The sequence below is a fragment of the Zonotrichia leucophrys genome, chromosome 1 (assembly GCF_028769735.1).
Source record: "Zonotrichia leucophrys gambelii isolate GWCS_2022_RI chromosome 1, RI_Zleu_2.0, whole genome shotgun sequence".
Taxonomy (NCBI): Eukaryota; Metazoa; Chordata; class Aves; order Passeriformes; family Passerellidae; genus Zonotrichia; species Zonotrichia leucophrys.
In genome coordinates, this window is record NC_088169.1 from 51,750,314 (window position 1) to 51,772,502 (window position 22,189).

Below are 22,189 nucleotides of genomic sequence, written 5' to 3' on the forward strand. Positions count from 1 at the left end.
ACTTAATATACAGATATGCAGGTGTCTTTAATACTCCGTTTAAAAAACAATCAAATATTCAGGGAAGTGACAGATGAGACTTAGTATAACCTGTCCACCTTTAATAAGATTTACTCTATCAGAGGATATGCAATGGTTGCTGGGATAATGATTACATTAGTTATTAGATTAGAACAGAAAATATTAAAATCTTCTGATTAGATAAATGTTTTTAGCACAGTTGAAACTAACATGTATTTCTGTTAAATGAAGTAGAGTTAATGGCATGCTTATGACAAACATGAAAGATTTTTCTATTATTTTCTCTGTTTTGCAAAGTTATTAAAAAATTGTCATGGTTTGAGCCTGGCACAGAGCCAGTGCCCCCCATGAAAAATGCCTCACCCTGGTGTCTGCTGTGAGATGTGACCAGGAATAAGCAAAACAGGCTCTAACTTAAACATAAAGACCACTTTATTACTTAAACTACAGGAAAAATAGGGAAAGACTATAAGGAAAAAAGAAAGAAAATTGAAAACCTTACAAAAACCACTTTTCCTCCTCCCCACTCCCTGACTTTCCCAATCCAATACATTCTCTCAAAAAACACCAACTGCCCAACCCGGCACGACACTTTAGTATACTCAAACTGCAGTTCATGAAGAGGAAAGGAGTCCTTCTCGTTCCATAGGCTTCTCGTGGAGACACACTGAGAACCTCGTGTGCTTCCCTGTCACTTCGGCACCGCCCGGGGAAAAAAAGTCCTTTTGCCGCTTGTGACATGTTCCTTCCATGCCCAGTGCTCTCACCACCGTGCATGGATCAGAGCTGCTTTTAGAGTTGTCTTTCAAGGATGCCTTGTCTCACTCCAAAAAGGCACAGTCTCTGCTTTTGGGACAACTGTCCCCCCCATATTTTTCCAACCCCCTGGGGCCGGGGGGTCCTCACAAATGAACCCTCCTGGTTTTGAGGCACTGCCTCCCCCTAAATGCAGTCTGTGTCACAGGAACAACTGAGTCCATGGCTACAAGAAAAAGTCCAGCCAAAAGGCCACTCCAAATCATCTCTCCCCATCCAATCATCTCCACAATCTCCGGGCCAAGTCATCTCATCTCTCATCTCCCTTCTTATTCAGCTTCGAGGAGGATTAGCATTTTTGTAAGGCCCCAATCATGCAAGAAAGGGTTAAAAGTTTTCAGTCTCTGCTGTCGGTCCCGGAGCGACTCCCACGCACGCTGCCCACACGCTGCCGCTCCGGCCGGGCAGTCTCCCTCCTTCCCCTCCTGGCTGGCTGCTCTCCTGGGGGGAGGGGGGGGGCTGGCTGCCCGATGTCTCGATGTCTCTTGGGGCTCCCCCACCCTTCCATCCTTGAAAGCCCCCTCAACCCCCACCTCTGTCCAGGCCCCAGGCCTACGGCATGGCGGCCCCTCCCCCGCCCAGCAGCAGCGGGCCGGGCGGGGGAAGAGATCTGACCTCTTCGCCCGACGATGTCCAAAAGAGGAAGTGCCAGGGCAGTGCCTTGCTTTTAACCCCTGTGTATTCTCGGAGGTGTGTCCAAACCCCACTGGCTACACCAGGTGTCAGTATGAAACCCAAAACCTTCATTGGTTTGACCACAGCTTCCCAGAATTCCCACTCCTTCCTGGTCAAACCATGACAAAAATGTAGTAATTTTCATTATTTAATATTCATATTGCACATCCTACAGGGCATTGGGGCAACAAAAATCATATTTTATTAAAATATAAACATGCTTTCACTGTTATATCTAGAAATAGAGACTTGAAATTCTGGCACCAAGGCCTGATACAACCTACTTTGTATGAAACACTACATAATATTTTAAATGAATGGACTTGATTTTCCTCTTAACAGTACTCTGAATATCAACATAAAGCATTTTCATTTCACCCATTTTAATGGCTGGGAAACTAAGATAGAATATTAGAGCAAGGATGTGTTAGTTTGGGCAAGAGTGCCCAAAGGATCTGGTTTTGATATGGTGATATTTTCAGCAAGAGCTCTACATTGAGTAGAGCAGCATCTTCCAACATCCTTGATCCCTTTGTTAGGCTTTTACAAGGGTTTTTACCGGACTTTGTTTTGGATGCAGACAACAATTCAGTGTTTGTGAGAAATACTGGCATAAGTAGGGCATTTTTTCAGTTGAATTGTTTTGCTGATTATTTATTCTGTTATTTAACAAGTATGTTCAGATATGCGTAGAGAATTTGGTCAGTAGCTTGTACTAAAAAAAAAAAAGCAAACATTCACCAATCTTTTTGATTTCTCACACTAATCATGCAAAATGTTGATCATGCAATTATGATAGGTAAAAGTTAAAATGTCAATAAAATAATAATACACATTTTCAGTACTTTATTAACTAGAGGGTGAGGGAATGAGTGCCACTCATGGTCTCTCAAGAACTCTGCAGGGGGCAGAAGTAAGTTTAGGGATGAGGTGAAGGTTGGAGGACAAGAGAATTTACTTGGAAGACCTTTGCTTTGAACTGCTCTTTCCTGGATGACCTCTGTATTATGCATTGCTGATTTAGACTGTAATCCAACATATAATTATATGCTTCCTGACTAAATTTCATAAATGTTTCTTACATGCAAAGGTTTTCAAGATTAAGTTTTCTGAGGAATGGCTTTTACACACAAACAGTGGAACTTTTTTTACTCTTTTTAAAATTTTTCTTCATTTTTAGGTTTGCAAATGGTGGTCAACCATGTAGTATTATAGGAAAATTCAAAGAGTAATCATACTTAACTTTTAAAAAATCTAACTAACTTATATTTTTCTCTACTGCTTTATTTGAGCACAATTGTGTACTATATTCCTCCATTACTGGGCACCAGTTACTGCCAAAACATGTCTGGATATATCTTTATCAATCTATATCTATATTTATACCTAGGACACATATAGCCATTTACCACTGAATTATTGTGTATAACAGGAGTGCGGAAACTTTGCACCTGTCAGTTCTGGCTGATTTTCAAAATTGTGTGCGAGTGTCAGAAAAATGACCTGCCAGTCTGTGCTGGTGATTAAGGTCCCACACAAATTCTTCAGTGATTTAAAAAGGGTGTTTATCCTTGAAGGGTTATTCCGTATGAGTCTGTCCATCTCATAGCTAGCAAGTGAAATGTTTACTGTCTGAGTTAGGGATAAAATGATAGCTCCAATGTCAGTAGCACAGTACTGTCCATTTCATGGCTAGTTTATAAACACATAGGATGAAATACTGGCCCTGTTGAAGCCAGTATGACTTTGACATTGATCTTTCACCAAAATTATTTTTGTTGATTAGCTGTATCTACTGATAATCTGTATTATAATAGCTTTTGGGGGGGACCAGCTATTTACTGACACCATAACACACTCCCAATTTTAAATGCAAAAGAGACAGGCCCAGGCTGAGCTTCCTAAATTCTGTTTGGGTCAGGGAGAGAGAGAGATGGGATTCACAGTCCTCTCAAGAGGGTAATTCAGAGCACTGACATTAATCTCTTTTTTCAAGGTCTCTTCTGAAGCAACATATTTCTCTTCATGTTTGTTGAACATCTAGCAAGTCTCAGAAGATCACAGACTTCAGCTAAATGCTGAGGTTGGACCACAGAAACAGCAAACTCAGGCAGGGCACTTTGACTGTGTATTGAGGGATGTCACAAAGCAGGAAAAGATCCATTCTCAGAGAAGAAATGAGCATGTCCTTGCTGCAGCTTGAAAACAGAATTAGCTAATTTTTTCAGCTAAGGTGGAGAAAAACAGAGAAAGAAAGACCAGAAAGAGCTAAATTAATGTTTGTTTCTTCTTAATCCCATTTTTTTACTTGGAAGTCTAAGAGATGCCATGACACGGAGCTCCACGATATGCTCAGAGGAACAGCTGGTGAGGCTGGTCAGGCTTCTTCTCCTATGGAACATTAAAGACATTCCAAGGAAAGCATTTTGGTGTGGTTATTTACATTAAAAAAGACAGTCATACCAGTTACACAGAAACTAAATGTTCATTTAGCCTGCTACTGATCTGACAAAGAGTAAACAATGATAGTGCAACAATCACTGCACATACTGAGGCCTGTTGAAGGAATTCAATGCCCAGAGGCACTTAAAGTATTAATTTAAAACATGTATCTCTGCTAATGCCACCTGTGTGCAGTAGGAGACATAACTGGACAGAGGCTTTCAGATACTGACAATGCTTGAAACATCTGAGAATGTTCCATGGGGACCACAGTTAAGAATCACTTGTAAGGATATTAACACTGAACAATCCTATTTTAGGTGCAGAAAGGGACAAAAGCAAGATTCATCTCTCTCTCCATTACTCTTCCTCTATGATGGACAACAGTTCTGTATTTATAAGAGCAAAATATTGTAGACAATGAATGAAACCATGCCTAGAAAATTAAGGATAATGTGGGCCCATTACTAAATAGAAGGAGAACCTTGGTAACAGAGAGGGCAGAGAAGGCAGAGTTACTTAACACCTTCTTCTCATCTTCACTGACTAGACCAGTCCTCAGGAATCACTGGCCCAGGAGACCAGAGTCAAGCAATGTTGAAAGACTTTCCCATGGTCAAGGAGGTTTGGTTTGGAGAACACCCAGGCAAAACAGACATCCACAAGTCCATAAGCCCTGACAGGACACATCCATGACTGCTGAGAGAGTTGGTGGATACCATAGCAAAGTCACTTATGATCATCTCTGGAAGGTCATGGTGACCAGAAGTGCCTGAGGACTAGAAGAAAGCAAATGTCACCCCGGTCTTCAAAAAGGACAAGAAGAAGGATCCAGGAAACTACCAGACAGTCAGCCTCACCTCAGTCCCTGGAAAAGTGATGGAATTGTTCATCCTTCATGTTATCCCTAACCATGGGAAGGAAAAAAAGGTAACCAGGAGCTGAGAGCATGGGTTCACTAAAGGTAAATCATGCTTGATCAACCTGATTGCCTTCTATGATGAAACGACTAACTGAGTGGATGAGAGAAGCGCAGTAATATTGTTTGCAATATTATGTATGTGTGTATTATTATGTAAGTGTCTCCAGCAAGGCTTTTAACACTGTCCCTCACAATATCCTCATAGGCTAAATCAGGAAGTGTGGACTGGATGAGTGGACAGTGAGATGTATGGAGAACTGGCTGAAAAGCAGATCCCAGAAAGCTGTCATCAGTAGCACAAGATTTAGGTGGAGGCCAGTCACTAGTGGCGGCCCCCAAAGTTCAATACTTGGCTCACTATTGTTTCACTTCCCAATCAATTGCATGGATGAAGGGACAGAGGCCTCCTCAGCAAGTTCACTGGTGACACAAAGCTGGGAGGAATGGCCCAGAGAGCTGTGCAGCCCTTCAGAGGGATCTTGACAGGCTGGAGAGATGGGCAGAGAAGAATTGTTGAACTGACATTCAACAAAGGCAAATGCAGTGTCCTGCACCTGGGGAAGAATAACCCCATGCACCAGCACATGCTGGGGCTCACCTGTTGGAAAGCAGCTCTGCAGAGAAGAATCTGGCAGTCCAGGTGGACAACAAGCCATCCATGAGCCAGCAGAGTGCCCGGAGGACCAAGGAGACCAATGGTATCCTGGGGTGCAATAGGAAGAGCACTGCCAGCAGCTCAGGGGAGCTGATCCTGCCCCTCTGCTCAGCCCTGGTGAGGCCTCACCTGGAGTGCTGTGTCCAGTTCTGGGCTGCTCAGGACAGGATAGACATGGAGCTCCTGGAGCAGGTCCAGCAGAGAGGAAGATGATTAAAGAACTGGAACACCTCTCTTATGAGGAAAGCCTGTGTGAGCTGGGCTAGGCCAGGCTCCAGAAGAGACAGTGGAGAAGGGATCTCATCAATGTGTACAAGTCTCTGAAGGGAGGGTGTCCAGAGGATGGAGCCAGGCTCTTGGTGGTTCTGACAGACTATGATGCACAAGAAGTTTCACCTGAATATAAGGAAGAACTTCTTTTCTGTGCAGTTGAGCGACTCCTGGGTCAGATTGCCCAGAAAAGCCTTGGAGTCTCCCTCACTGAAGATATTCAAGACCCATCTGGACACAATCCTCTGCCACATACTCTAGAATGGCCCTGCTTGAGCAGACAGGTTGAACCAGATGACCCACTGTGGTCCCTTCCATCCTCATCCATTTTATGATTCTGAGATTCCTCTGGATAGGCAAATGGTCCATCCCTTCAGCAGGACCATGACTTTATCTAACCAGTTTAGAAATTTGAAAAACTAATTCCCTTGTGACACCTGATCTAGAAAGTGCTGAGGATTTTCTGCATGCAAGCACTAACTCTCATTTTCTGCTTAAGAGAGATTTGGGTGTTGTGGTTCCTTTTATTCCTTTTTTCAACAGAAGGAAGACAATTTTTGACCCTCCTTTCTGTTGAGAAGGACTGAGCTACAGACCCATCAGGATATAAAATCAAGAGCTTATGAGCTGAAAGAAGTAATGGATCGCTTTCTCTAAACCCTGTTGGCTGACATGGATTTTGTCAAATTATTATCTTTTGAGCTGCACATCTTTGTCAACATGCAGCTTATTTCCTTGGGCTGTGCTCTGATTTCTAAAATCTGATATAGCTTCTACAGCTCTTGCTGTAGGGTTTTGTGGGAGAGAGTTTTGATCAGATTTATGTCGGCTTCTTTTCCATGTGCTAAAATGATATAAAATAAAATCTTGTACAAATCTGTTTTATAAAGCAAATTTAAGATGTTACACCTGTAACACAGACTTAACTGTGCTCTAAACACACAAATAATAAAAATCATCTGAAGTCTCTGCTTACAAATTTCCTTTAGAAAACATTTACTGATTGTACCTGACTTGTTTTTCTATGTCACTGCAAAGACAAAGCAAATGCTGATTAAAGCAATTAAAAGTTTCCTTTGTTTGCACAAAGAGATGTATTCATATGCAGCTTTTTTCTTTGTAGACATCTTAATAAGAGCCAGCAGATTGAAATAAAATCTGTCATCAGTTATATTTTTTTCTTGGACTAACTGTCTACTTCACATACATATTAAGAAAGATTTGTTACCAAAGCTTCTTTATATGTTTTCTATTTGTTGTTGTAAAATGGTAAATGTTGAAATAACACTAGATCTATCAATCTGATAATATAATGCAATGCATCTGACAGCTGAAGAGAGGGAAAAAAATGTAATGACTTATATAGTATTTGAGTAGTGTATTTTTTTGTTGTTGTTATGTTTTTCTTCAAAAACACAACTGTGCTGTTTGGGTGTCTGCCACCACAGAGGGATATAAAGCATTATTGTGGATGGAGGATTCAGCTTTAGCAGAATATAAATTAACTGCTGTGTAAATATAAACATCAATTAAGTTCTGTCACTTGTTAAATATTTATTTACTAAAATGATTTAAGCAGAAAATCTTGTTGAAGGGAAAATTGTCTGTTTCTATCTATATGCTGCTGGTACCTCTTAGGAGCCTGCTTTGTTTCTATTGTTCCTTTATTTATAATCTCTTATGTGTGGTTGCGGAGGTTGCTACTTCAAGCAGCTGAAAATTTAAGGTGCATTTCTCACCAATGTTGAGCAGCATTAGGCATGTAACTCCCATTAATGTTAATGGGAATTAGGCAGATAAATACCTTCTTGCATTGAGAATAAGTGGACTTCCATTTTTTAAGGTGACAGAGGCTTCATCTGTGCAGCTGGGACATGATTGCACATGGCAAGATCAGTGAAGTGCCCAAATACAGAGGGGAGGAATAAAACATTTCTGGAGTTTTTTATTCTGATATTATAGATATTATTATATTTCTTATGATATTATATTATAACTTTTATTCTGATTATCCCAGCGGAATAAACTGTCAGTAGCTTCCAGAAGATTGTTAGGCTTACACAAACTCACAAGCAAACATTGTCAAGTTACATGATCTTTTTCAGCTAGATGATGTACTTATAGACATTTATGACTTTCAGTTGTTCCTCATTTCTTTCTCATATTAACAATATTATTCAAAAATAGGTTTCTTTTGACTTCTATTTTATAATAAAATAACTATTTCAGAATAAAATCTCATGAAATAGAAGTTACAGGATGAGTAATTTATACCACTGGAATATCCATATCATCATTTTTCTTTCCTGAAAGAATGATTCTGTTTCTCTGGAAATATGTGTTGATAGGATACAAATGAAAATTTCTGGATTATGACTTTACTTCACATCAGGCTTAAAATACAGAATGGTTCCATCTGATATTTACATACGAGAGAAATCAGATATAAGGATGTAAGAAGCCCTGAAAAGTTCTAAATAAGCATTAAAATCCTAAACATATGTGTGCAGAAAAACAGCTCCTTGAAGCCAAAAAATTTTAGAAAGGGAAATAAAATTTTTTTAAGCCTTCAAGACCAGGCACATACTTACCCCTAGATTTATTGTTTAATCCCTTTAAGCACAACTAACTGTGTCAACACAGAACCAAACTATTCTGTACAAACCACCCAGAAACCTTTGACTGGTCATTGTTAAAAGGGCCGTGTGCTAGGTGCCCAATTGCCATAAATACTGACTCCCCTAAGTTCTTTTCACAGTCCCATCTAAATTTTCAATAATGATAGCAATCAGACAAACCATTTCAAAATCCTAATCAAACATCTTCTCAGAACATTCATAAAATGAAATGCTGATGCAGCACATTCTATTTAATTGAGATACACTTAGACTAGGAAGTCCGCTTAATCAGGACGTCTCTCTGGGAACAATTTAAGTCCAATGATACTTAATGGCAATGACTACTGCTTAATGTGGATGGCAATTCTGCTTAATTGAGATTTCTTCCAGTGATGTAGTAGTTTACAGCTCTACACTTTTAAATAACTAAGACTAATTTTGTTATGGTTTATGTTTTCCTATATGTATTTTAAGTAAATGTGATGAATTGAGTTGAATAACACTTGAAAAATATTAGCCTCTGTAGCAAATCAGGCCTTAGAGCATTAAAAATTCCAGGGCCAGCATGACATAGTAGAAGGAGATATGGTAGAAATGTGTAAACTGAAAACAGTAATGTTAGAGGAAAGGAGAAGATTGTCTCATTTTTTTTTCTGTGTATGAAACATCTAAGTTTAGGGTTTTTTAGTGTTTAGAATTCAGTTTTGAATGAAGATCAATGTCTTCTGAACATTTGAGTGTCAAAAAATGGGGAAGTAAACAAAGAGGCACATAAGTTAACAACAAGGAGGAGAGATCTCCAAGGTGTCTTTGTGGATGTTCCTGGCAAGGTCCTCACACACAAAACGGGTGCCATGAAATAAAGCAGGAAGCAACATGTTCTACATGGAGATATTCAATGAAGACGAAGACCAGTGTATAACAGGACTATCAATCACCTGAAAAACAGATTAGGTAGAAAAGCTCCAGGATGGATTTTAAAGGAAAAAACAAGCACATGGGAAAGGGGTCCAAATCCTGCTCAAGACTAGTCACATCTCTAACCCATGGAATCTCTACATCACTGAAGTAAAGTGGAATATTATGTGTCCCTGATGGGTACCTAGACCAGTGGCTGCATAGAATTGCTGATGAACAGTATATTTGATCTGCATGAAAGCCCCATCTCCTACAGAGTATGTGCATGTGGAAAAGGTAGTCAAGATTATCATCATTTTACAAATGGCTGATATGCATAGCTGTTGCTGTTTAACAGGACTACTGTGTGCCTGTTTTCAGCACATAAAACAGGCCTTTCTAGCCTTGGTGTACCCAGAGTGTAACTTGGGATGTGAAACCACAGACTCAAACGTGAGTTAGTGAGAATTTGTTAGAGCAGCACAGCTTTAGGCTGCTTCCATAAAACAGGGAAGTTCAGTGCTGTGATTAGGTGAAGAGACAAGCTATATTATGTAAAGGAAATCTTGGAAGAATATATTGTTGAGAGTTTCTCTTCGGGGGAACAATTAGATACCAACCTTGAAGGAAGAATTACTAATTTTTAACAAGCACCCTTCCTACAGTGGACCCTGCCAACTGAAGAAACATTGCACAGCTATTACTGCTGACAAGCATGCTCATCAGCTTTAAATCTAACCTGATTAAACTTTTAAAAAAGATTTGAGTAAATATTTTGTTTTTATGGCAGTAGAATTTGTGGCCAAGGAAGTCATAATGCTGCCACATTTCACCCACTGCCCGCATATACCTCTCAAAATGTTGCTTAGCTCTCACCTTCAGCAGTCTGTCCCTTACCATGTCCTATGATGAGACTGCACATCATGCCAAATTTAGTGTGCTTGCTTTATGATGTGAAGAGTAACAAAGAAACCTGTCAGTCTTTAAACAAGTGAAAACACAGTCATGTTTTGCCTAATATTGCACTTCTTTACACTGTTTCCTATTTGGTAGAAGCTGCAGCAGAAACTCTTAGGGGTGGAATTTAAAATACAACCATCCGTCAAGGCTACAAAAAATCCCGAATAATCTGTAGCAAATCAACGACTTCCATATCATCAGCAAAGGAAGGTGGTTCAGACTTGTTGAACCCTGGTTATTATAGGCTTGAACAACTCCTGATATAGAGGAGAGATATGCATGATTATGCAGGCAAGCACAAGTTAAGTAAAGCTGACTCCTGCTCACTGCAAATCTAATTGACAATTTTGTTGCCCTTCTCTGGCTATTTAAGAAGAGTGGTGAGGTCAATGGTAATGACATGTCTCATGGTTGGAAAATGCCACCCACTTGGTTTCTTTTTACAAGGCATTGATTTCAAACTTCTAAGCTCAGCTTTGTTACAAGGAAAGAAGAATTTTAAAAAGCCTTGTGAAATGAATTTTCTGCATGTGAAAGGTGACTAGCTGACAACTGCAGAGACAGTGTTGCTCTGTTTTTACAGAGGAGATGCTGTACCTTTGCATTCCTTCTTTCAGTATTACACTGGCAGTTCATTGTCTTCTTGCTCATGTTTTCATATGCACTTCAGACTTGATCTTGTAGGTTCATTCCTGGGATGAAAGTTTCTACACCTTGGACTAAGTCTGGAGACTTATAAAAAGCCCCAAATAAAGGATATTTGTCAAGATTAAAGATTTTTCAATATAGTTTATTTTAAAGAAATAATAATATAGTTTTCTTTTTGTGATCATCATGATTAACAAAACTGAAGCAGACTAGAAATAGAAGTAGAATAGAAATGAATCTGCCAAGCCTTCCATCTGTGCAAAAATATTCTCAGAACTAACACAAACAAATTAGTCTCCTGATGCACTGACTCACAGGGTGAAAGTCACTACACATTAGAGTAAGCCTGGAGACTTATTAAAAACCCTCAAATTAATGACATTTCCCAATACTGTTAAAAGATATTTTAACGTTGTTAATTTTAAAGTAAGAATATAGCTTTCTTATTCTGATCATCATGATTAACAAAAATGAAGCAGAATAGAAACAGCTTTATTTTTACTCCATGTCCGGCACTTTGGATTCAGGCGGCATTCAAGTACTTTCAAAACTTACTGATTAAAACCCTGATTTTTTAACACCGGCTGTTTGCAACCTTATAGTGTACTAGTGCTCTTTGAAGAGTAGTGTTGAGAAACTTCTCAAAGTGCATATGTGGTGTATTTCTCCTCAAAATAAATGTTTTACAAGCATTTATTTATGTAGAACTCTTTCACCAAAACCAGATTTAGCTCCCACCTGTAACACCTATATTTATGTGTGCAAAAATACACATGATTATGTGTGAGCTAAATGTCTGCCAAAGCAATTGATAGAATTTTAAAAGTGGCCAAGAGCAAAATTTGACAAACCATTAGTGTCTAGTACTATTTAAGATGCCTCAGACTATTTGAGACAGTCTCATGTGCTGTTATACAATGCAAAGAACCTGTGGCAAACAGACTTTCTTGGAGTATCATACACTGGATGGAGAGGTCAAGTAATTTCAAATGGTACTAGTTATTTCTGGTTTGGTACAGGATTGAGCCATTTTGAGATATCTTTGGGTAGCTCTCCATTCCCTAGAAGAAAAAACGAGATCTCTTAAATAATGACATCTATATTTAGACAAATAAATTCAAATGTACACCATCTGAAAATCATTCAGTGATGATCTACAAGAAGTTTAGAATAACTTCTGGGCCCACTTAGCAAGTATGCTTCCTTGGACTAGATATAATGAAATGTGAGAGGAGTAACGCTGCCTCTCACCTTGGTTCCCTGACCCTGGCATGATGTAAGATTTCTATCTCAAGTAAGGACTCACAAAAGTGAAACTTATGGCCATTGTTTGCTCTCTGCATCATGCTGAGTAATCCCATATTCCATCTATAGTCAGTGAAGGTGATACAGGTAGTGCAAAAAATTATTCTTTTTGTAGAAGCTTTGAACACTTGTCTGCTTCTCCCCATCCTATAACAAATCTAGGCAATTAGTAGTAGCATCTTTGCCTAATACCTTATGATTGATACCTGGACTTCAGTAAGGCCTGTGACAGTCTCCCACTAAAGCCTCTCAGAGAAGCCATTGATGTATGGGCTGCATCAGCAGTGAGGTGAGTTGAAAACTGGGTGAACTGAGCCTGGAGGGTGTGATCAGAGGCACAAGTCTAGTTGGAGGCCAGTAACAAGCAGTGTATGCCAGTAATCAGTGTTGGCTCCAGTTTTGTCCAACATCATCATTATTAATGGTCTGGATGACGCATCAGAGTGTACCTTCAGCAAGCTTCCAGGTGACACAGAACTGAGAGGAGCAGCTGCTACACAAGAGGGTCATGCTGCCATCCAGAGGGATCTCAGCAGAGTGGTGGAATGTGCAGGACAGGAACTTTACAAGATTCAGCAAGGGGAAGTGCAAAGCCCTGCATCTGGGGAGAAACAACATATCAGTGTGTGCTGGGAGCCATCCAACTGGAAAACAGCTCAGCAGAAAAGGACCAGGGAGTGCTACTGGGCACCAAGTTCACATGAACCAGCAATATGCCCTGGGTGCAAAGAAATTGAATTACATCTTGGGCTATTTAGCATAAGAATTCCCAGCAAGTTGAGTGAGGTGATCCTTTCCCTCTACTCAGCACTGGTGAGGCCACACCTGGAATGCTGTGAGCATTTCTGAGCTCCTCAGTACAGAAGAAACATGGAGACACTCTAGTGAAGGTGCACTCAGATGGAGCATCTCATCCATGAGAGCCTTAGAGAGATGAAGCTGTTTAGCCTGAAGCAGAGGGGGCTCCAGGGGGATCTTACCAATGTGCATAAATGCCTGACAGAGGTATAAAGAGGAAGGCTCTAGACTCTTTACAGTGGTGTACAGTGGCACCTCTTGACAAGAGACAATGAGCACTAACTGAAACGCGGGAGGTTCTATCTGAACACTGGGAAATGTTTTTTGCTTTCATGGTGACTTAGCACAGGCTGCCCAGACAGGTTGTGGAGTCTCTGTCTTTAGAGATAATCAAAAGCTCTGTGGACAAAGTTCTGGGCAACTGATTCTGGGTGTTCCCTGCTTGAGCAGAGGGTTTGGACAAGATGACCTTCAGAGCAACCTTCCAAGCTCAACTATTCTGCGTTCATCAAAGACGTGAACAACTTGTATTCAAGTCTTCCTCTCTGATGTCAATTAAGGAAATTAGATCTTCCAGTTGTGAATAAGTTCCTATCTAGGCAAGACTTTGAGGTTCTGTATTTCAGGGTTAGCTACAAAGCCTTGTATGTGCTTTAAATACCCTGGCCAAGGTTGTGGGGTGATACACACAGGTCTCTTAACTGTGCACTATTTCCTTGTTGAATCACACCTCTTTACTCTGTGCCTTTTGAAGCATGGAGGTGCTAATAAATTTATATTAATAGACATACTCACAAGATTTCCTATAAAAAGTGCTTTGCTTCACTTCTTGTATTGAATAAAGGGAAGGTGCTTATCTGCACTGCCATGGGGAAAGGACTGTGACTCAAGTTTGTAACCATTCCCTTGAATTTCTCTTTTGTTGTGCTTTTTTCAGAGCTTAAACCAGCCTTCCCAGCTCATGACCAGTAAAATCCTGAGAAGACAAATTCCCAAATCATTCCAATCCTGTCCCTGTAGTTGAGGGCAAATAAAAAAGCAGGAGTTCTGAAGTGCTCTAAATAACTACCCAGGCAAGATTAAAAAGGCACTCTGCCCATTTTATTAACTGTGTGTTTCCACTGCATGCAAAATATCTCTTTATTTTAACATTGTAAAGAAAGCAAGAAATTACAGATAAGGTTTCATTTTGATTCTTAACACCAATGAAAATGGTCTCCTGTGGGTACTGGGCAAATTAGCAAACATTTAATTGAAACACAGCTCAGAATGTAGACGTGCCCATAGGCACCTAGGAAAATTTAGGCGCCTCCAGGGTTCTGTGCCAGGTGAGGAGGGGTTATAACACACAATAATGGAATGCTTGTATTTGCAGCTCTGCCAACTCCTCTTGCCGGCCCTGAGGTCATATGAATGTGCTCAGATTTCATTTTAAACAGAAAAAGGAAGTTTCTGGAATTTAACAGAACCTTGAAAACAAGAATTTTAAAGACATAAAACCAAAGCAAAAAGAGAAATAGAATTAATATTTGTATGCATGTGTAAATTACTTACATATACACACATATATATATACACACACATAGCTAACACTAACTCCATCTTATTAGGATGGTCCTTGTTTTCTTTAAGGCCTTTGTTCATGACCATTTACAGAGTGGGCTGGTAAAACTGGGTCTATCAATTTTTTTCTGGTAGACATAGATCTATATTTTTCTTTTCTCTTGAGGAATGAAGTGCAACCCATACAATAATTAAATGTTACCTTAAGAAAACTGAAAATAGTTCTCCAAATTGCATTTTCCTGGTGCAATAGAGAGATGTGTGCTTGGTTATACTGATGCGAGCTTCAAAAACTATAGACCTGTCAGTATTATAAGAAGCTTGTTCAAACTTTCATCGTTGGAGTCTCTCAGAACCTCATCTAACTTCAACAAATAAAATCTAGGCTGTGCATTTACTAAAATGAAAAAATATATAGTCTACACACATTATTTTATTGTTTAAATGGTTCTCATTCATGTTTCATTTCAATAATATTTCCCCAGCTTGTAAAGCTTATGTTACATTGAGCTCCTCTTTAAATTCACAATGCATAAAACTGCCAGGTGGCCTAATAACAGAGTGCATTAACAGATTGAACTATAAATCAGATGGTTGTGTTCACATACTGTAAAAACACCACCATTTTCCTTCGGATCTGAGTTTGTACACAGATTCCTCTGAGAATATGATTGCTCTCAAATATTAAAAAAGCCCATATAGCTCAATTTTAGCATCAAGATTGATTTTATATTTCAAACATAAAATTGTTCTCTTCAATCCTACAAGAAAATGTACACAAAATATGATATAGTTTTGACACAGGAAAGAAAGGAATGGAAAAGAAGAGGGAGTTTGAATGTTTTAACTGATGCCAGAGTAAGAATGGGACTCTAAACTACACCTTGCAGCCCTTGTTATCACTGAAAAATATATGACTTAGAAGAACTGAACCTCTCTAAAAAGCAGCAACAACAATCATAGATTAAAAATATTCTGCTGAGGGATGGATAATATTTTCCCATGAATGCACTGACTGGCTTCTTAAAGTAACATTTTTAGTGAGTTTCATTTTGGTTTCCCTTACTAAAACAAAGTAAATTTATTTCCATGACACTAGAAGTACCAAATAACTTTGAAAAGGGTGTGATTTCATTTTAGAATCCTGTAAGAATAGCAAGAGGCCAGTACTTGTGCATCCCTGTTTATATATATATATAAAACACACACCTATGCATAAAAAAATTTACAGCAGAAATTATATTTTTCTGGTATTTGTTTCCAGGAGACATAAAGTAACAATGAAATGCAGCAGTTGAAGTTCATAACATCATAGTATAATTCATGTTTCAGGGAAATTCAGGAGGTCATTTAGTCCAATCTACTCAAAGCAGGGTCAGCTCTGATGAGGTCGAACTGTGTCAATCTTAGGTCTTGATGCAGGGGCTTTTTATTTTTCTTTAAAATAATGCCTACACCATCTATTTTTCAGCATCTACTATTACAATTGGTACATTTGTGGCTAAGAGTACTAACTGGGATCATTTCAATCTCTAACTTCTGAGTAAGATTGCAGAATTTTATCTCAATGAGCTTGCAGTCTAAGAAAAACCTGTATATAGAAATAGCAATGAATATATGGTTAGCATTTATGGGCCAATCCATGTGAGTTAAGTCTTACAAGAGGAAATATTTAGAAAAATAAAGCAATCACAATCTCATTCAATATGAGAAAATTATTTTCATCAAGAGAGTGAAAAATATAAATCTATACCCTAAAGGCACCAATCAAGCAGAAATTTGTCAGAAGTAGGGAACTAGGAAATAAGTAATGACTATTCAGGTAATGGTGACACAGAATAGCAGCTCAGGATGTTAAGATATTGTCTGAATTTTATCTTTGTGTACAGGGTTATATCTCTGTATGGGCCTGCACCTGCAGGAGAGACTGGATGCAAATGTAAAAAAAAGAGATTGTTAACAATGCTGCTGGGGCTCTTAGAAAACCAGCTCTTAATTTTTTGATGTTTAGGGCCATTGTGTTTAATCTCTGGGTCAAAAACCCTGGATAAAATTTTTAAAATACCCAAATGATTTAAACATGAAATCATTATTTAAAGTATTAAATAGTTAAAGTAATAAGTCTTTCAATATTACTTAGGAAGTAAGGTCTACTGGGCTTAAATGAGAATGGAATGAAAAATAAAGAAAAATTTTAGGCAGTAAATTTTTTTGGACATAGATTACCAGTTTGATCCTCAAAATCCCAAAATACTAACTCAAATTATTTGCCCCATGAGAATATTTACATCCCTCCAACATTTTTTCACAAGGTACAAAAGTGCATCACATTGCTAAGGGTAGAATCAAGCCCCAAAATTAACAGCATGAAAGTACAACATTGAAGGTGCTCCTATGGGTGCTCCTACTGGTAAAGATTTTTCTAGACAAAAGGAAGTTTATGTCTCCTCCTCCTGTGAAAGGAGACAAGAGATCAAGAATGGCATTCACCTAATTCTACCTTAGATAATTAAAAATTATTTTCTTTAAATACATGTACCCAATCAAAAAACTTAGTTTCTTAGTTCATTCTTGAGTCTCAGTTCCCTAGTCTATTTATTGCTTCACTCCTAGGGTGTTTGATTGGTTTCTTTGTTCCCACAAAATAAAACAGGCTTGGTTTTTGTTGATGGTTTGTGTCAGTAGTCATTCCCAAAAGACAGAATAGGCAAAACTGAGCCAGCCTTGCCTTTCTCCGCCATATACAGCTCCAAAACTCTTTCTCAAACACTGCTTTACATCCTCCAGTCCGGCCTCAGGGTATGAAATGTACCCTCAGTTTTGTGTTATAAACACATCATCATAGCAACCTGCAACACAAGTTTCACATAATTTCAGACTCTTTGAAACAGATGAAACAAAAATACAACAATAACGTTCCAGTTTCGTGGGGGTAATAGACAGGGATAGGGGTCACCTGTTACAAAATGCACTGTGGATGGAAACCAGCTGCTTTGAGTCTACCCATGAGCAATGTGAAAGTGAACCTGCTGAAAGTGAATGAGTGAATAAATGCAGACACTAGCAGAGTCCTCAGGAGCAGACATGGATCTTGTCAGGTTTACATATAGCACTGGCCTAAGTTACTGATTCTGGCTTCCATTATTCTCCATGGACAGTAAACTGATCAGTTTAGACTTAAGCAACTTCACTTAAGCATCACATGCTTAAGATGAATGAGATAAATGCCATCATCAGTGTATATGATGACAATACAAGGAGTTGAGAATACTATAAAATTTGGGAATCAAAAAATATGTTTTAGGTCAGAAAAATTACATAATTAGTAAATTTTAGAAATGGCTTAGAAGAAACAGGTGGAGAATAAGAGATGCAGTCAAGCACAAAATTGCTAACTTGAGGACTGTTCTTGCAACAAGCTGTTGATTTATGTTCTCTAAACCCAGAAGCTTTATTTAATTTCGTAGTTCATCCTGTTCTGGTCTCTAGTGTCTTCCTTCATCTACTTAAAGGCATTTTTCTACAAACATTACATTTTAAATAAGTATTTCAAATTCCACTGTGCTGGTTGAGCACAGGCTAGGGAAGGGACTCTACTGCTCACTGTACTTAATTTTTCTGAGACAGAAAATTATTAGGAACTGGAGTGCGTGTCCATACTTTGGATAGACTAATGGAACACACAAATGCAGACACACTGCCATGAAAAAAAAAAAAAAGAATCTGTTTTTGCCCCAAAGATCCAGGCTTAAAAGGAGACACCAGGGGCCCAAGCAATCTTACTAAGTGATCATAATGCAACCACCAAACTGGGAAGCTGAGTAATTGTTTGTATAGCTACTCCATAGATTCACACCTGCCTGCCAAAGCATTGCAATTTAAAAGCTTTTACTCTCACAAGGTCAATTGTGGTTAGTTCTCTTGTTGGAACCCTGGAGCATGGGTTGGAACAGCACAAATGAATCAGGCCTGTAATATGCAGACTTCAGCTCTTTACCATCTGACTGTACACTGCTGAAGTCTCTGCTTTGATTTTTAAACAGAGAACACTCCCACATATAGAAGAAATCCAGGTAAGGAACTCCTGACATTGAAGTGCTGATTAAAATAAATACATGATAACCTCAGAGGATGGTATGGTGGTATTCCCCTCCCTGTTACAACAGCTCTATTCCTGTTCCTGTAAAGTCTTACACACCTGTAGTTTTTCCACATAAATAGGAAAAAAATTAAGGTTAAAAAGTATCATACAACAGCAGATATTTATAGTTATAAGTGTTACAAAGTGATGCCCCTTAGCAATGCAAAACATTAAATTTAAATAATGATAATCATAAGAAAGCTTAGAACAAGGAAGCACAAAGGAATGACGTCGAGATAATGACTGCAATTTGCCACTGCTCAAGCCTTTGTGGGATTTATTTCTTCATTTCAATTTGCATTTCTACAGTAACAAAACATATTTATCTCAGCACACGTACCTTAGGAAATTATTTTAAAATCCAGTAAATCTGCCTACTCAACCAGCATCCTCAGCACAGCCTATTGGATAATTGTGAAACTCAAACAGTTTTAATTCTCTGATGCTACTCTGTTCTTAGCTCATCTAATCTCTTCCTCCTGGTGCCCAGAAGTCCTTGACCTTTTCTTTTTTTTTAAACAGCTGGCACTAGAACACACAAAATTTAGAAAATACCAGTCACAATGGGCATGCTGAATTTGTAGTCCCTCAAAACAGATAAAATGTCCGTGCAAAAATTTGACAATCTAACAATGATACAAGTTGGGTATCCCATTTCCCCCTCCAATTTCCAGAGATGTGAGGCCTGGTGATTTTCTCCATGTTTAGCACTGCAGCACCCAAGGCACACAAATTAATCATGCAGCCATGAAGCTTACTGAGGTGGTTGCCCAAACATATTTTTGTTTCTTTTGCTTATTGTTTTCAGCTAATGCATTCTTGATATCAAACATTCAATGCAAGTATTTATTCAGCTTCATTTGATTTCTTATTATGTCCCACTCTTTTGTCAATAGTGCTTTTGGAGAGAATATTTTGAATGCTCTGCACAGTAAGATTCTTACTGCTGATGTCTCGATAGAAATTGGGATATTGATGCCAAATGGTGGGTATTGATCTAAATTTGTTTTTTGTCTGTACCAAGTCAGAAAGGCAGTAGACAGATTGGAGCTGCTAGTGCTGTGTTGTACTGTTCTGTTCTGGGCTGGAACGACTTTTTATTGCTAAACCACAGAAAAAATTATCTAGAGCCTACCATGGATATTTTATTGATATTCGTGATTTGCTCTCAAGGAACAATTAATATTTTCCTCTGATTTCATGGCAGCATTGTAGCTTATAAAAACTCAGAGGAAGAAAGGAAAAACAAGGATTTCAGTAAAAGGATCTGTGACGGTATGAAGTTTTATTTGCTCTCTAGATATGCAAAGGTCTATGCACCCACAGCAAACCATGGCAGTGAGAGCTGAACAAGTCTTTTTGTACCACCATCAACCAGGAGCAACCCAAGTCAACAGGATGCAAGACATGGCTCTAAATATACAAATAAGTGTTGATACAGAAGTGTCACAAATGTATAGAACAATTCAGCCATCTGACCTACTCACTACTGTGATTTTATGTAGAAACAACATGGTCAAGTCATGATAAGCATAAAGAAGGGGAAAAGAAAAAAGAAAAATTGTTTAAAAAGTAACTTAAAACCAGAAAGCCTATGTCATACAGTCTACTGGATCATGCAACTTTCTTGAACAAACTTTTAAGTCAACCCTAGAGCTTGAGCCTCTGTTGATAATGAAAGGGTTACAAGAAATTTACACAGGGATGAAGAAAGCTGTCAGGAAAAATAGATTTTGGATTTTCTAGGAAGCAACAAAAAAAAAGAAACACAGACAGTGAAAGGAAAGAAGGAAAGGATTATGGAGAGGCAAGCATCAGTGATAAGAATCTAAGAGAAAATAAACTTTGATATTAGTAGTGTTAATGCATTAAAATCAGCATGTAGGGGGAAGAGCAATATCAACATTCTACTAAAACCGGCATGACTGAGATCAGAAATGTTCCCTTTCAGTCAGAGGCTAAGGAAGTTTTAGGCCAGTGGTGGATATAGTATGCTGTAAATGTGAAATATTAAATATCAAAATATGCAAGCTTTGCTTAGGGGAAAAGTAGAAGAACTTTGAAAATCACAAGCCTGTAAAATCAGAAAGAAACAAGGGTCAAAATTGCATAGATAGCATCTACTGTACACTTAATTAGTAAATTATGCAATAATAACTATCCACAAAGAGATATGGACAGTAGTTGGTTATGATCCCAAATTCCAGAAAAAAATAGCCTTTCAAACCATCACCCCACCTACCCAGCTAGTCATTGGAAAGAAACATTGTTACATAACTGATGGAACAACCTGCCATCTCTGCAGGAAATACTACTAGCAGAATAAAAGGAATAAAAGTTTTCAAAAGTGGGCAATCTGCAACTGAAGAGATTTTCATTCTAGAAAGCCATCTTAGGTTCCTCCATTTTTTCCCTTAGTGGTATCCTGTTTACTTTTTGGGGGTGGTGCATATGTTATGAGCTCCTTGAGAGAAGAGACTACAAAGACAACTAAATGCAAACACCTGTAATAAAGGCATACATTCTGGTTTCCATTAAATGGTGAGAAATTAGCAAATTTAGTCAGCAGGTTATTTTGAAGTAATGTCTAAAATATGAGATCCTGTTTCAGCATAGTTTCTCTCCTTTGATCGTGCCAGGTGACCAAGGCAGACATAAGGAGTTTAGATCTTAAATGCCTAAATTAGAAAGATAAAACCCACTCAAGTCTCTGGTTTATATTTCTTTAGCACTAACAGTGCAGTTCTGATGTGTTCTCAGGTCTTCTGGGCCTTGTGCAATACATCTAACTGAACAGAATTCAACAGGCCAACAAATCAATGGCAAGGTCAAAGCAATGAGTTAGGAAAGCATTGTTTGCCACAGACTTTTTAAAGGCCAGGACAGAAGAAAAGGCAGTAGTTGACAGATGAAAAGAAAATCATGGATTCATCTCTTCTATGTCTTTTCACCTCTGGGTCATACCCTTGCAGTAATCATTATTGAAATTTGCCTTTTATTCTGCCAGTTTGAACTTATCAAAGAGTACAATGGCATAATTCTCTGTAGTTTTCACTTGGACTCTGAAAAAAACCCCACTCAGTTATTGTTTTACATTAGATTGGCTCTTTCCAGGCAAAGAAGTCCTTTTGAATCACACCAAGATAGTATGTGCTGTCTGATGCTCCATTGCAGTATCTGGTAGGATTAGACCCTGACATTTGTAGTGATTAATCTCAAACAGATGAGAAGCTGGCACAGGTGGCTTTCTGCACCATTGACAGGCAACTTAACGCTCTTGGATTTAAATGGTTTGGACTTTTTTCACGTGGTATATTTTGGGATTGTCTTCGTTATTTTTGAAAGGAACATTGTTGAGGTTTTTTTCAGTATCCACTGAGTTATGCATATTTTGTTTACCCAGTTGTTTTGTTCACATAGTTTTTCTATATGTTCACATATTAATAGTGGAATCTGCA

At 38.6% G+C, this 22,189-nt stretch overlaps 1 long non-coding RNA gene across 1 annotated transcript in view; it reads right to left on the minus strand.

The window, feature by feature from the left end:
• Window positions 1–22,189, minus strand: part of LOC135452383 (uncharacterized) — an 84,994-nt gene that overhangs the window by 37,843 nt on the left and 24,962 nt on the right. The window lies entirely within an intron of this gene.